Here is a 13,258-nt window from a genome sequence, read left to right as displayed (position 1 = left end):
TGGACCTTTAGGTTCAAATAGTCTTTAAAACTGTTGACTGCTTCTCTTGCAACACAAAAAAAGCAAACAGCACACAAAAGTAAAGAATGGTTGGATCTTGCAAATATCTAGAAGGCCACATTACCAGTGTCATTGCTGAAGTGCTGTGCTCTGACGAGGAAGTATGTAGGTGTGTTATAGTATAAGGGGTAAGGGAGAGATATGGAGGAAGAGGGTGAAAAGCAGAGAAACACACCCCACCCTCAGTCCTCCAGCCCCAAACCCACACCCCACTGTCCTGCTGATACAGAGAGCTGCTGTGTTGACGTGCTCGTCGGAGCTCTGAAATGTCCCACTTGCTAACTGGTTGTAGTTATAGACATGCCGTATACAACCAGTTAGCAAGTGGGACATTTCAGAGTTTCCTAGTTGCGACTAGCACGTGAACATGGCAAGCGTGCCAGTGCCCTTCACTTCATTTTCTTGGTCCATTCAATGTCATCACTCCGAGGCTTGTGACCCGTCATTCTCTCTATCAACCTCTCCATCCTCCGCCAGAAGCTCATCTTGTCCAGAGGGTAGTTCGACCACCCTGAGAGAGAGGGGGATGGAAAAAAAATAAAAAGAGAGAGTGAGGGGAATGGGAATAGGAAGAAATACATGAGGCACGTTAACAGGAAGACATCAAATGAAACATGCACACATCCCACACACAGCACTGTGCTCCAGGTAGCAGTGGTAGTAGATACATCAGCTCTCAGAGGATCTCTGCTGCCAGGGGAGAGGAAAGAGATCTGGCTTTGGCACCAGAGTAATGCACACACTTACAGTTATAAATATGTACTGTATCTCCACATACCATACATCACACAAGGACTGCTGAACTCAAATACCTCACATTCACCATCCACCCGTATCCATGCTATATAATCGGACACCCATTCCTAGGAGGGTTGTACATCAACGATGTTTTAGTATTACACATAGACAGGAAGGAAGGGAGCGAACGCAGGTGGTCGTACATGCACGAAAACGCATGTACAGTGCATTCGTAAAGTATTCAGACCCCTTGAAAAAATAATAATTACATAGCAGCCTTATTCTAAATTGAATCAACAAAAAAAATCCTCATCAATCTACACACAATACCCCATAATGACAAAGCAAAAACAGGTTTTTATATTTCTTTGCACATTTTATTACAAATGACAAACGGAAATATCACATTTTCCTAAGTATTCAGACTCTTTACTCAGTTCTTATTTGAAGCACCTTTGGCAGCGATTACAGCCACGAGTATTATGGGGTATGACGCTGCAAGCTTGACACACCTGTATTTGGGGAGTTTTTACCATTCTTCTCTGCGGATCCTCTCGAGCTCTGCCAGGTTGAATGGGGAGCGTTTCTGCACAGCTATTTTCAGGTCTCTCCAGAGATTTTAGATCTGGTGAACCTTCACCCCTGTATGAACTCAAAGACACACACACACACATTAATACTTTATTTCTATCCACAAAGATATTAGACATATTGGAGGAATTGCACATAACCATATCTATACAGTATTTATTTATAAATACACATACACATTAAGGCATTCACTATATATAAGCACTGTGCATACTCACATTAAATATAGGCATACAATACATACAGGTATCTGCCCAAATAAATTAAACACTTGAGCAAATGACAGATACAAAATATATTGAAAGCAGGTGATTCCACACAGGTGAGTTTGCTGAGTTAATTATTTTGGCTATCATGGCTAGAAGATATCTCAGACCTTGAAAGAGGGGTCTCAAAGAAGCATATAGGGTTTAACGTGTGTGTGTGTGTCTCAGCCACCAGATCTCAACCCAATTGAACACTAATGGGCAGAGATGGGCAGTATGTATGTCATGTATTTCAATTACTTCTCTTATTTTGTCATTTGTATTACGCTGGGCTGAACTACACTCCAATGTATTTTGTAACAAGATACCGAAAACTCTATTAGGACACATGTTGGTGTTTCCTTTATTTTGGCAGTTTCCTGTGCATCCACATGCTGCGAGTGCTTACAGTGTGTGCATGCATTTGTTTACGTAGGTCTGTACACCCACAGAGCAGAGTGTGTTGTGTTGTGGCTGCAGTATGTCTGCAGTCCCCCTGTCCCTCAGGTGACACCCTCTCTGCAGGAGGAGAGCAGCTCTGCTTGTTTGTTTGATTTCTGCTCTCTGTCCCGCTCCCTCTCTCTCCCCATGCAGGCCTATTTGTTAGCACTGACAGCAGGTTAGCATTAAATATACATGGATATTTCCAGCCACTGGCACACACAAAGGCAGGCGGCGGGCTCCGGGGACACAGGCAGGGAGGGTGGAGGACTGGGGCGCTCCCCTGTGGCAGCTTCCTTCTCCACTCTACTCACCACTGCCCCCACTAAGGTTAGGGACCAGGAAAAGGAGGGAGGGTCAGAAAGACAGTGCACACACACACACACGCTCACACAAACATGCACACACACACTCCTGTCTTCACACACACGCACATCTGGTGCCCATAGGGGAACAGGGTGACACACAAGTAACCTCTTTCCAGTGCACCTTCTCAGACACACACTGAATTCCCAATGTGATCTCTTACTGGGGCCTAATGCCAGCACACACAAACACACACACACACACACACACACACACACACACACACACACACACACACACACACACACACACACACACACACACACACACACACACACACACACACACAAATAGATTGCCTTTCCAAGTTATTTATATTGTATCAGCCACCTTGGATGGACCTTTCAGTGGAAGATATTATTTGAATTCTTCTTGATGTGATTTCTCTGTTTCTATAATCATGTCTGTTAGCTCAGCCGTGGTTGGTACATTGTCATATAAACCTGTATGTTTTTCATAGTGGTTGGTCTCAGGGGGATAGCTTACCATCCTGCAACCCACTGCTGGCTTGCTTCTGAAGCTAAGCAAGTTTGGTCTTGGTCGGTCCCTGGATGGGGGATCAGATGCTGCTGGACGTGATGTTAATGGGCCAGTATGAGGAACTCTTTCCTCTGGTCTAAAAAGAAAACTATCCTAATTCCTCATTGCAGTGATTGGGCACATGGCCCTGTGTAGGGTGACTTTAAAAGGGTGTCCTGACTCTCTGTGGTCACTAAAGATCCCATGGCACTTATCTTAAGAGTAGGGGTGTTAACCCTGGTGTCCTGGCTATATTCCAAATCTGACCTTTACGCTCTCATGGCCACCTAAACATCCCCAGTTTACAATTGGCTCATTCATCTCTCCTGTACCTATTCCCAAGGTCGTCACTGGTAATGAGAATGTGTTCTCAGTCAACTTACCAGGTAAAACAAATAAAAAGCTTCTATGATCATAAAATGGTGCATGATCTTGCAGTACACTTGGTTGGCGGATCCTTCCAATAGACCTTTATGCAGTTCAACATTGCACTGATGTCACTAATGAGTGACCAGTGACAAGACCTCTTCAAAAGGTGCAGTGGCTTACTGTTAGTAGCAGGGGTTACAGTATGTCAGTAATGTGTTACCGTACGAAGTCTGTGCAGTACCTGTCGTGAAGCAGTATGTCAGTAAAGTTCAGAACATTCCAGTACTGTGGCTATGCAATAGTAATAGTTCAAGTTCAAGTTTTATTGTACCAGGCACAGCGAAATGCTTAATTTGCAAGCTCTACCCAACAGCGCAGTAATGAATATGTAGAATAGTATAACTAATACAAATTAAATAAGGTAGTGTAATAGGGTAGTGTATGGTACCTCTTAGGTAATATACAGGGTAGTGTATGGTACCTCTTAGGTAATATACAGGGTAGTGTATGGTACCTCTTACGTAATATACAGGGTAGTGTATGGTACCTCTTACGTAATATACAGGGTAGTGTATAATACCTCTTAGATAATATATAGAGTAGTGTATAGTACCTCTTACGTAATATACAGGGTAGTGTATAGTACCTCTTAGGTACTATACATGGTAGTGTATAATATCTATTAGGTAATATACAGGGTAGTGTATAGTACCTCTTAGATAATATATAGAGTAGTGTATAGTACCTCTTAGGTAATATACAGGGTAGTGTATAATACCTCTTAGATAATATATAGAGTAGTGTATAGTACCTCTTAGGTAATATACAGGGTAGTGTATAATACCTCTTAGGTAATATATAGAGGAGTGTTTAGTATCGCTTAGGTAATATACATGATACTGTATAATACCTCTTAGGTAATATACAGAGTAGTGCATAGTACCTCTTAGGTAATATACAGGGTAGTGTATAATACCTCTTAGGTAATATACATTATACTGTATAATACCTCTTAGGTAATATACAGAGTAGTGGATAGTACTTCTTAGGTAATATACAGGGTAGTGTATAGTACCTCTTAGGTAATATACAGGGTAGTGTATAATACCTCTTAGGTAATATACAGGGTAGTGTATAGTACCTTTTAGGTATTATACATGGTAGTGTATAATATCTCTTAGGTAATATACAGGGTAGTGTATAGTACCTCTTAGATAATATATAGAGTAGTGTATAGTACCTCTTATGTAAAATACAGGGTAGTGTATAATACCTCTTAGGTAATATACAGAGTAGTGTATAGTACCTCTTAGGTAATATATAGAGTAGTGTATAGTACCTCTTAGATAATATACAGGGTAGTGTATAATACCTCTTAGATAATATATAGAGTAGTGTATAGTGCCTCTTAGGTAATATATCGAGTACTGTATGGTACCTCTTAGATAATATACAGGGTAGTGTATAATACCTCTTAGGTAATATACAGGGTAGTGTATAATACCTCTTAGGTAATATACAGAGTAGTGTATAGTACCTCATAGGTAATATACAGAGTAGTGTATAGTACCTCTTAGGTAATATATAGAGTACTGTATAGTACCTCTTAGATAATATACAGGGTAGTGTATAATACCTCTTAGATAATATATAGAGTAGTGTATAGTACCTCTTAGGTAATATACAGGGTAGTGTATAGTACCTCTTAGGTAATATATAGAGTAGTGTATAGTACCTCTTAGATAATATACAGGGTAGTGTATAATACCTCATAGGTAATATACAGAGTAGTGTATAGTACCTCTTAGGTAATATATAGAGTAAGTGTATAGTACCTCTTAGATAATATATAGAGTAGTGTATAGTACCTGAAGTGAGAGCAGTGAGTGGTATACATCAGCACAATAGCATATGGTACCTGTTGTGATGCAGTAGTAGGTCTCGTGATTGGACACATGGTGGATGCGGTGGTGTTTCTGGGGTAACACCAGGTGACAGTCCTGCAGTAGCATCACCCAGCGGGGAAGACCAAAGTCGGAGTGAGACCACTTATGGATCTGATTGGTCAATGTGACAGACTGCCAGCGCAAACACAAAGCACTCCAGAGAGAGAGAGAGAGAGAGAGATAGAGAGAGAGAGAGAGAGAGAGAGAGAGAGAGAGAGAGAGAGAGAGAGAGAGAGAGAGAGAGAGAGAGAGAGAGAGAGAGAGAGAGAGAGAGAGAGAGAGAGAGAGAGAGAAATAGCCGGGGTGGAGAGAGAGATGAAAGAGAAAGAGGGAAGAGAGGCAGTTGTTGTTCAGAGAGATAAATGTGACTTTCATTGTAAATGACAAGGTAGTTTCAATGTTTTCCAGTATACTTCTGAAGCATCTTCACTTCACGACAGTGAGTAAAAAACGACTTTATTTAAGATATTCACTTGCAAGTATGAAACAGTACAGCATTGTCAGCATACAGTATTTTGGAGAACCAGTGTTGGTGAGATTGACTAGACAACCTAGATAGCTGTGGTCTGGTTTCTGCTTGGCTCCACTCTCACGCTATGTCCATGTTCCCCTCTCCACTCTCACCCTGAACCCCTGACCCTCAGCGAGCAACAGACATGACAGGTGTGGATGTCACCGTCACCCCGCCAGGCTTCGCTGCCCTTCGCTCTCCTCCCTGTCTCCTCTTACTGTGACACGACTCATGACAGGGTCAGTGATCTCTGGTTTGCTCCGAGCTACCCTGAAGCCCTGACATCATGTCTCTGGTAAAATGCATCACCCTGTCATGGCCTGAGAGCGCCCGTGTCTCTCTGTCTACAGCTCCTCTCCGCGTTGTCACACACACATCATTTATGGATGAGACCTTGTTCAGATTGTAATGCACGAGTGTATGTGTGTGTGTGTGTGTTTGTGTGAGTCTATCCCCTCTCTCACCTCGCTGGTACGTCAGGAACTTGTAGGCCATATGTGCCAGAGGCAGTATTGTGAGCATGCAGTTGTTCCCATTGGTCTCAATGAAGTTGTGTCGTGTGATGGCTGTGGGGTCAATGTGGTTTTCCCGGAAAGGACGTATGAATGGCTGGAGAAAAATAAAACAATGTAGAAGAGGAGGGGAGGTAGTTAGAGGAGGAATATCATTATGATCATTTAATGATAATTTCTCTCCACACAAGACTCTTGACCACCCCTACTCCACACACAGAAACGCATACAAGTCCCTCCATCGCCCTCCCTTTGGCAAATCAGACCATAACTCTATCCTCCTGATTCATGCTTACAAACAAAAACTCAATCAGGATGTACCAGTGACACACTCAATACGAAAGTGGTTTGACGAAGCGGTTGCTAAACTACAGGACTGTTTCGCTAGCACAGACTGGAATATGTTCCAGGATTCATCCAATAACATTAAGAAGTTTACCACATCAGTCATCTGCTTTTTTTATGAAGTGCATGACAAAGTCGTCCCCACTGTGACTGTAAGTACCCCAACCAGAAGCCATGGATTACAGACAACATCCGCACTGAGTTAGAGCTGTGTAGAGCTGCCACTTTCAAGGATAGGGACATTAATCTGGACGCTTATGAAAAATCCCATTGCAACCTCTGACGTGCCATCAAATCAGGAAAGCATCAATGACACTCGACGATATGGAAGAGCTTGTAAACTATCACAGATTACAGAGGGAAACCCAGCCGCGAGCCTACCAGACAAGCTAAATGTATTCTATGCTCACTTCAAGGAAAGCAACACTGAACCATGCATGAGAGCACCAGCTGTTCCGGTGTGAGTAAAAACTTTAAACAGGTTAACATTCACGGGAACAGACAGAATACTTGGACGTGTGCCAGGGAATACCAGGTGCTGACCAGCTGGCAAGTGTGTTCACTTACATTTACAACCTATCTCTGACCTGGTCTGTAGCTCAGGAACCTGGGACTGAACACCTACCTCTGCAACTGGATTCTGAACTTCCTGACGAACCGCCCCCAGGTGGTGAGGGTATGCAACAACACATCTGCTATGCAGACCATGTTTACCCACGACTGGGTGGCCGCACACGACTCCAACACCATCATCAAGTTTGCTGACGACACAACGTGGTAGGACTGATCACTGACGATGATGAGGCAGCCTATAGGGAGGAGGTCAGAGACCTGGCAGTGTGGTCAGCAAAAGAAAAGAACTGTAGACTACAGCAAGCCCCCATCCACATCGATGGAGCTGTAGTGGAGTGAATCGAGAGCTTCAAGTTCCTCAGTGTCCACATCCCTAAGGAATTAACATGGTCCACGCACACCCACACAGTTGTGAAGAGGGTACGTCAGCACCTCTTCCCCCTCAGGAACACACACACACACATATATTATGTAAGTCGGTCACAGGTGTGCTATGGTTGGGAATGGTATTTTCTACATAGGTCTCAACCCTGCAGCAAGACATGCATGATAACATGTGTTCCACCTCCAAAGGGTGAGAGGTTGGAGTTGGTCTCGCAGTTTAACTCATGATCCATGGCCCCATAGAGGAGCGTACATGATAGCTGGAGGAGAAATCTCTCCATCACACAACACATTAAAGAACAGATAGATAACCTGCCATAAAACCGCACGGCCCCACGGCTCTGATCCAGCATCATAATAAACCTTGGAACAGCGGTGCTCGTCATTCACAACCCGCCTGCGCTGAGACAGACACCTGCCTGTGACGGCGCGGGTGTCACAAATGAAAGGGACTGAGCGAGAGAATCGCATAATCACAAAGAGAAAATACACAAGGAAGGTAATTTATTTCCCATATAAAAAGAGGAATCGTTTGGCACTACATTACCATAGCGTGTCACTGACGGTAAAAAGTCATTATCCTGTGTTTGTGGGAAGAAGAACTCAATCACATGTATATCTGAGGACACATGGAGATGCTCTGCTGGAGCAAGGGAAACTATCTGTTTATATTTAGACAATTATCTTCCTTTCCGTTCCTCTAGTTCTCTTCTCCCGGTCTGTCAGCTAGATTAAAGGAGCACTAAGCCCCAGATGGCACACAGAGCGGGTGTGTGGACTCCTCTGCACACTGCAGCCGCCCCAAGCCACATCAACACTAATCCCACATCGTTTAACGGCCTGCCTTGCCCGCCTTTCATTAATCAAGAATCACATCTACCATCGTCCTGGCAAACCCGCCATCGAAAGGACATTTCCTCTCCCTTCACCCTCGACTACGGACTGAACAGGTTTAAGATGTTCAATTAGAATTTTCTCCTCTAATTACTCTCAATAATAATTCTCCCTCAAGTGAACTTCTTCTGTTTGAACCTCGGTACAAAATGGCGTATCTATCCGCTAATTGTATCCTTTAATCTGCTGGTTAAGGGTCTTAAAACACTCCTTTCAAGATGTCTGTCAGTTACCCCGCTCTTTTTGAAGCCTGATCGTCCCAAGGTGGCAAATCCTAATTATGCAAGACAGCAAAAGGATTGACAGCGAGTAGCAGCTATGTTGCAGAGTCAGAGCAGTAACCGCTGCACAGCGTGTGGCAGGCTGGGCCGCTCTGAAGCTCCGACCAGACAGGCTGCTGATGAAAGAAGAGCAGGCAGCAGGCCTGGGCCCCTTGACTGGAGTCACAGGGGGCAGGCACGCTGCTCTGGTACAGTAGAATGGCCCCCTCACCAGGGCACAGGTATGTATGAAGGATATACTACAGAGGAGAACACAAGGCATTTGTTGCAGTACAGTAACATACAGCAGCCAACATTTGGGCTATTTCCCAATCCCTTTTTGTTTCAGTGAACCCTTTCAACACCCATGATCCAGGTGTTCAGAATGTACAGTACCAGTCAAAAGTTTGGACACACCTACTCATTCAAGATTTTCTTTCTTTTTAAAAACGATTTTCTGCATTGCAGAATAATAGTAAAGACATGAAAACTGTGAAAAAACACATATGGAATAATGTAGTAACCAAAAAAGTGTTAAACAAATTTTATATATTTGAGATTTGAGATTCTTAAAAGTATCCACCCTTTGCCTTGATGACAGCTTTGCACACTCTTGGCATTATCTCAACCAGCTTCACCTGGAATCCTTTTCCAACAGTCTTGAAGGAGTTCCCACATATGCTGAGCACTTGTTGGCTGCTTTTCCTTCACTCTGTGGTCCAACCCATCCCAAACCATCTCAACTGGGTTGAGGTCGGGTGATTGTGGAGGCCAGGTCATCTGATGCAGCACCCCATCACTCTACTTCTTGGTGAAATAGCCCTTACACAGCCTGGAGGTATGTTGGGTCCTGTTGAAAAACAAATGTGTTATTTCACAGTTTTCATGTCTTCACTATTATTCTACAATGTAGAACATTATAAAAAATAAAGAAAAAGCCTTGAATACGTAGGTGTATCCAAACTTTTGACTGGTACTGTATATTATTTTACAATATTTTTGGATATTCCTAGTGACTATGGTCCATGTGTAGTCTAATGTGGTACTGTCTCAGTACTACACCTGGCTTCACCACACAGCTGTGCGTGGGTCATAGAAATTGTAAGTCTGAATGCAGACCAAATACTGAGTTAGATACTGAGTCAAGTACTGAGTCAAAAACCATACTTCAGATGATGTATTATGCATAACAGAAGTCATTGTGATGATCACTGATGTTATGACACCTATTGATACACAATCCCACCTGACCCCCTCCCTTCCCCACCATCTCCTCCCCCTGACCCCTAATCCCTGACAACAGGACAATAAGGCCCATCATCAGCAGAAATACACACAGACCCAGCAATTCATTACCTCAAAGATTATCACATCCACCAGCTGCCCTTTTAATTGAACAGGTGAGAGTTGCCTTTTCTCTAATTGGATGAGGGTAGCATGACCAAGTTGTGCTTATGCATAAATATGGAGCCCAGATGCTGTAACCCAGGTCCCACAGGGGTGGGCAAAGTGTGGGGGGTGGCCTGGTGTGGCTGTGATGCTGGCTGACGGTGTCCAGGCAGTGAGGGAGTGGTATGTCCTGGGGAAGAGAATGACATTTTGCTTGGGGTAGCCATGGGAGCATTAACCACTACAGACCAATAAAGCCCAGTGCTACTATATTGGTAATAATCCCGGATGGCTGTGCCCTTCACACGACTGGGATGTAGGTGGGACAGGACTGAGGGAGAGTGGCTGGATGTGGCCTGCTCAGCACAGGAGCAGGATGGTGGGTGTACTGGGTGTACTGGGTGTACAGGGTGGTGGATTGTAAAACCACAGAGTAGCGCTTACGCGGTTATGGATGAAGACCGTCGTGAAATAAAATAACCGCCTTCATTTATCTACTTTAAAAATCTCCTTCATGTTCAGGTAGACATACTTTACCCAAAAGCAGCAAGGTTAAAGTAAGCCTGGTTTACATTTAACAGACAATATAAGGAGAGACAGGAGGACGCAAAACTCATTTTGTTTTTTTGGAACGAACAGCTGACTGACGACTGGACGGCTGGGCCTTCAAAACAGATGACACGTTATGTGCGGTTGAGTCTGTTTCCACGGTAACATGGACTCTTTACAACGTGATGAAACTTTGTTGCTCCTTGTTTCAGCAAGGTGTTGTAGCAAACAAGATTTAAACAAAAAGTATGCTATTAGAACGATTATAACAAACAAATAACCGTCATCCAAAATTCCAAGACCGTCACAGTCCTAAGCAGAGGTATACAGACAGTGTGGGTGTGACTTCACTGATATAACTCATTGGGGAATGGGATGGTATTAGGTTTAGCCTCTGTTTTGCCTAACAATACCTCATATGACTGATATGTAGTCATTTGGAATACTTCTCAAGAGTCAAAGGATGAGTCTGAAGTCTGGAAAGGACCTTGAACTTGAAACTCTGTCCCTTACCTTCTGTGGATGTCCTCAGCGCTCCAGGTGTCTGCTCCCCAGTGCACCATACCAGAGGCAAAGTCTGCCAGCACTATCCCCATTACTGGAGTGGGGAGCATGGAAGAGAGGAGGAAACAGAAGACACAAATCTTTTACCATTACATTGGACAGATTTTTTTGGGGAGACATCCTGTAACTTCAGACTATTTCAAGGTCATTACAAACAGTTAACTGGAAATGTTTGAGGATAACTATGATTTTGATAGATGTGATTTTGATAGATGTGCACAGTGGTGAAGTTGAGGAGGAGGAAGGAGAGGTTGATAATGAAGAGAGAGACTCACAGAACCACACTGATCCACTCCTGCAGTTGCTTACCTGAGGAAAACAGCAGATCACACGATATGAGTCACACAGTTACAGAGACACAGGCAAAGTAATAAAGCTACCGTACATTTGCACTTTCCTTTGTACTGTACAATAGTGCTGAGGACCACATTCTGAAGAGAGTGTAGAGTAACCTGTGATCTTCTGTGTTAATGAGCAGAGTGAGGTCAGCCCTGGTAGCAGGAGAACGTCCACTCTCAGCTCTGTAGGGTCATTGGGTCAAATGCTGGGGGCGCCGCCACATCTGTGGGTGTCCGTCACAGTGTGTGTGCGAACCATCATCCACAATGTTAAGTGGTAATCGGTTCGATGAAGACAAGTGTATGCCGAGACTGGGGTCGTGACCCCTCATGTGCAGAGCACCGCTGACACAGCTCTAAACTCACAGTTCAGCTGTGACAGATGAAAGAGAGAGACGGTGGGCCGGACATGGGCGGGCGGGCGGGAGGACCACCGTGTCGCCACTCTGCCCCTGCAGGCACAGAGCCGATTAGAGGGCTAGTGAATAATTCAGCAGGCTACGGAGCGGTGCGGAGCTGCTTAAGTTAGAGCCAGCCACTACTGTACTGTACTGTACTGTACGTCATCACCACATCCACTGAGACCAGCCTGATCCCCTCTGCTTCACCCTCTCCTTCTCACTCTACCTCTCTATTTCCCTTATTTTCCTTCTTTTAACCTTTGTGTCTCTCTGTCCACATCTCTTTCTCTCCTCCCTATTCAGCTCTTCTTCTTTTTTTCTTTCTATCTCCCTTTCTGCAGATGCAAGGCGTCATGTGCCACAGTGAAGTCAAGCCATCTGAAAGTTTAATGACATTAGATTTTTCCAAAGGAGTAGATTGGGGTGCCAGGAGGTTATGGGGTATTGATGAAAGTTTTAATAGGGTCTCTCAGGCCCAACTAAAGCAAGTTAACCAACCATTCCAATACACCTCCCTCTCATAATACATAGAACTGGTCCTCAATCATCACAGGAGAGTTCACACACAACCCTTCACCTGTGTACTGCCGCCCTCATCTCTCACACAGCACCTGTTTACGCTGTACTAGCCTAGCCATGTAGTGTTGATTGAGGAGACTGGAGTGCTCTTAGCTGTTATGAGCTGCTTTAAATGAAACAAATTAATCAAGTGAGAAGCATCCAGGTGTGCACGCTCTGTATGGCAGCGAGGCCAGGTGTGCTGTGGCCAGCTGTGGAGGACAGGTGTGGGGCGGCAGAGGCTCCTGCAGAGGAATGACCTCAGAGACTGACAGGCCTCTACCACTTAGCGACTGTCTGACTTCACTTCTTACTAGCCACTGATACAAACACATGCTAACGAAATTCCTCTGTGTGCAAGATCCTGTCAAAGGTCTGTAATTCTTGCAGAATGTGATTCAAAATGTAAGAGATGCTACCTTTTATCAAGGGGGGGGGGGGGGGTGTAACCTAATAATACAGAACATAAATCACTGAGTACCTCTTTGATTGCAGTGACCAATGAAAACTCTATGTAACACAAACTTTGGCCTCAGACTATGTTTAGACATAGCATTTACAGCAAGGTTAACTGTTACACCATCGTTTTGTTGTCTCCACACTAAATATGACACCATTTCTACCACTCTGTCAAAACACAGGAGAGACAGACACCAGAGATTCACTGCACAAAAATTCACTCTCAAGCACACTTTCATATCAACA

At 44.1% G+C, this 13,258-nt stretch overlaps 1 pseudogene; it reads right to left on the bottom strand.

Moving 5' to 3' along the window:
* Positions 1–449: 449 nt before the first annotated feature.
* LOC139415880 (plasmanylethanolamine desaturase 1-like) overlaps positions 450–13,258 on the bottom strand; it is a 28,895-nt pseudogene continuing 16,086 nt past the window's right edge.

This window comes from Oncorhynchus clarkii, chromosome 1 (genome assembly GCF_045791955.1).
Source record: "Oncorhynchus clarkii lewisi isolate Uvic-CL-2024 chromosome 1, UVic_Ocla_1.0, whole genome shotgun sequence".
Lineage (NCBI taxonomy): Eukaryota > Metazoa > Chordata > Actinopteri > Salmoniformes > Salmonidae > Oncorhynchus > Oncorhynchus clarkii.
The sequence above is the reverse complement of the archived record's forward strand: the minus strand, read 5'-3'. Positions and strand labels throughout refer to the sequence as shown.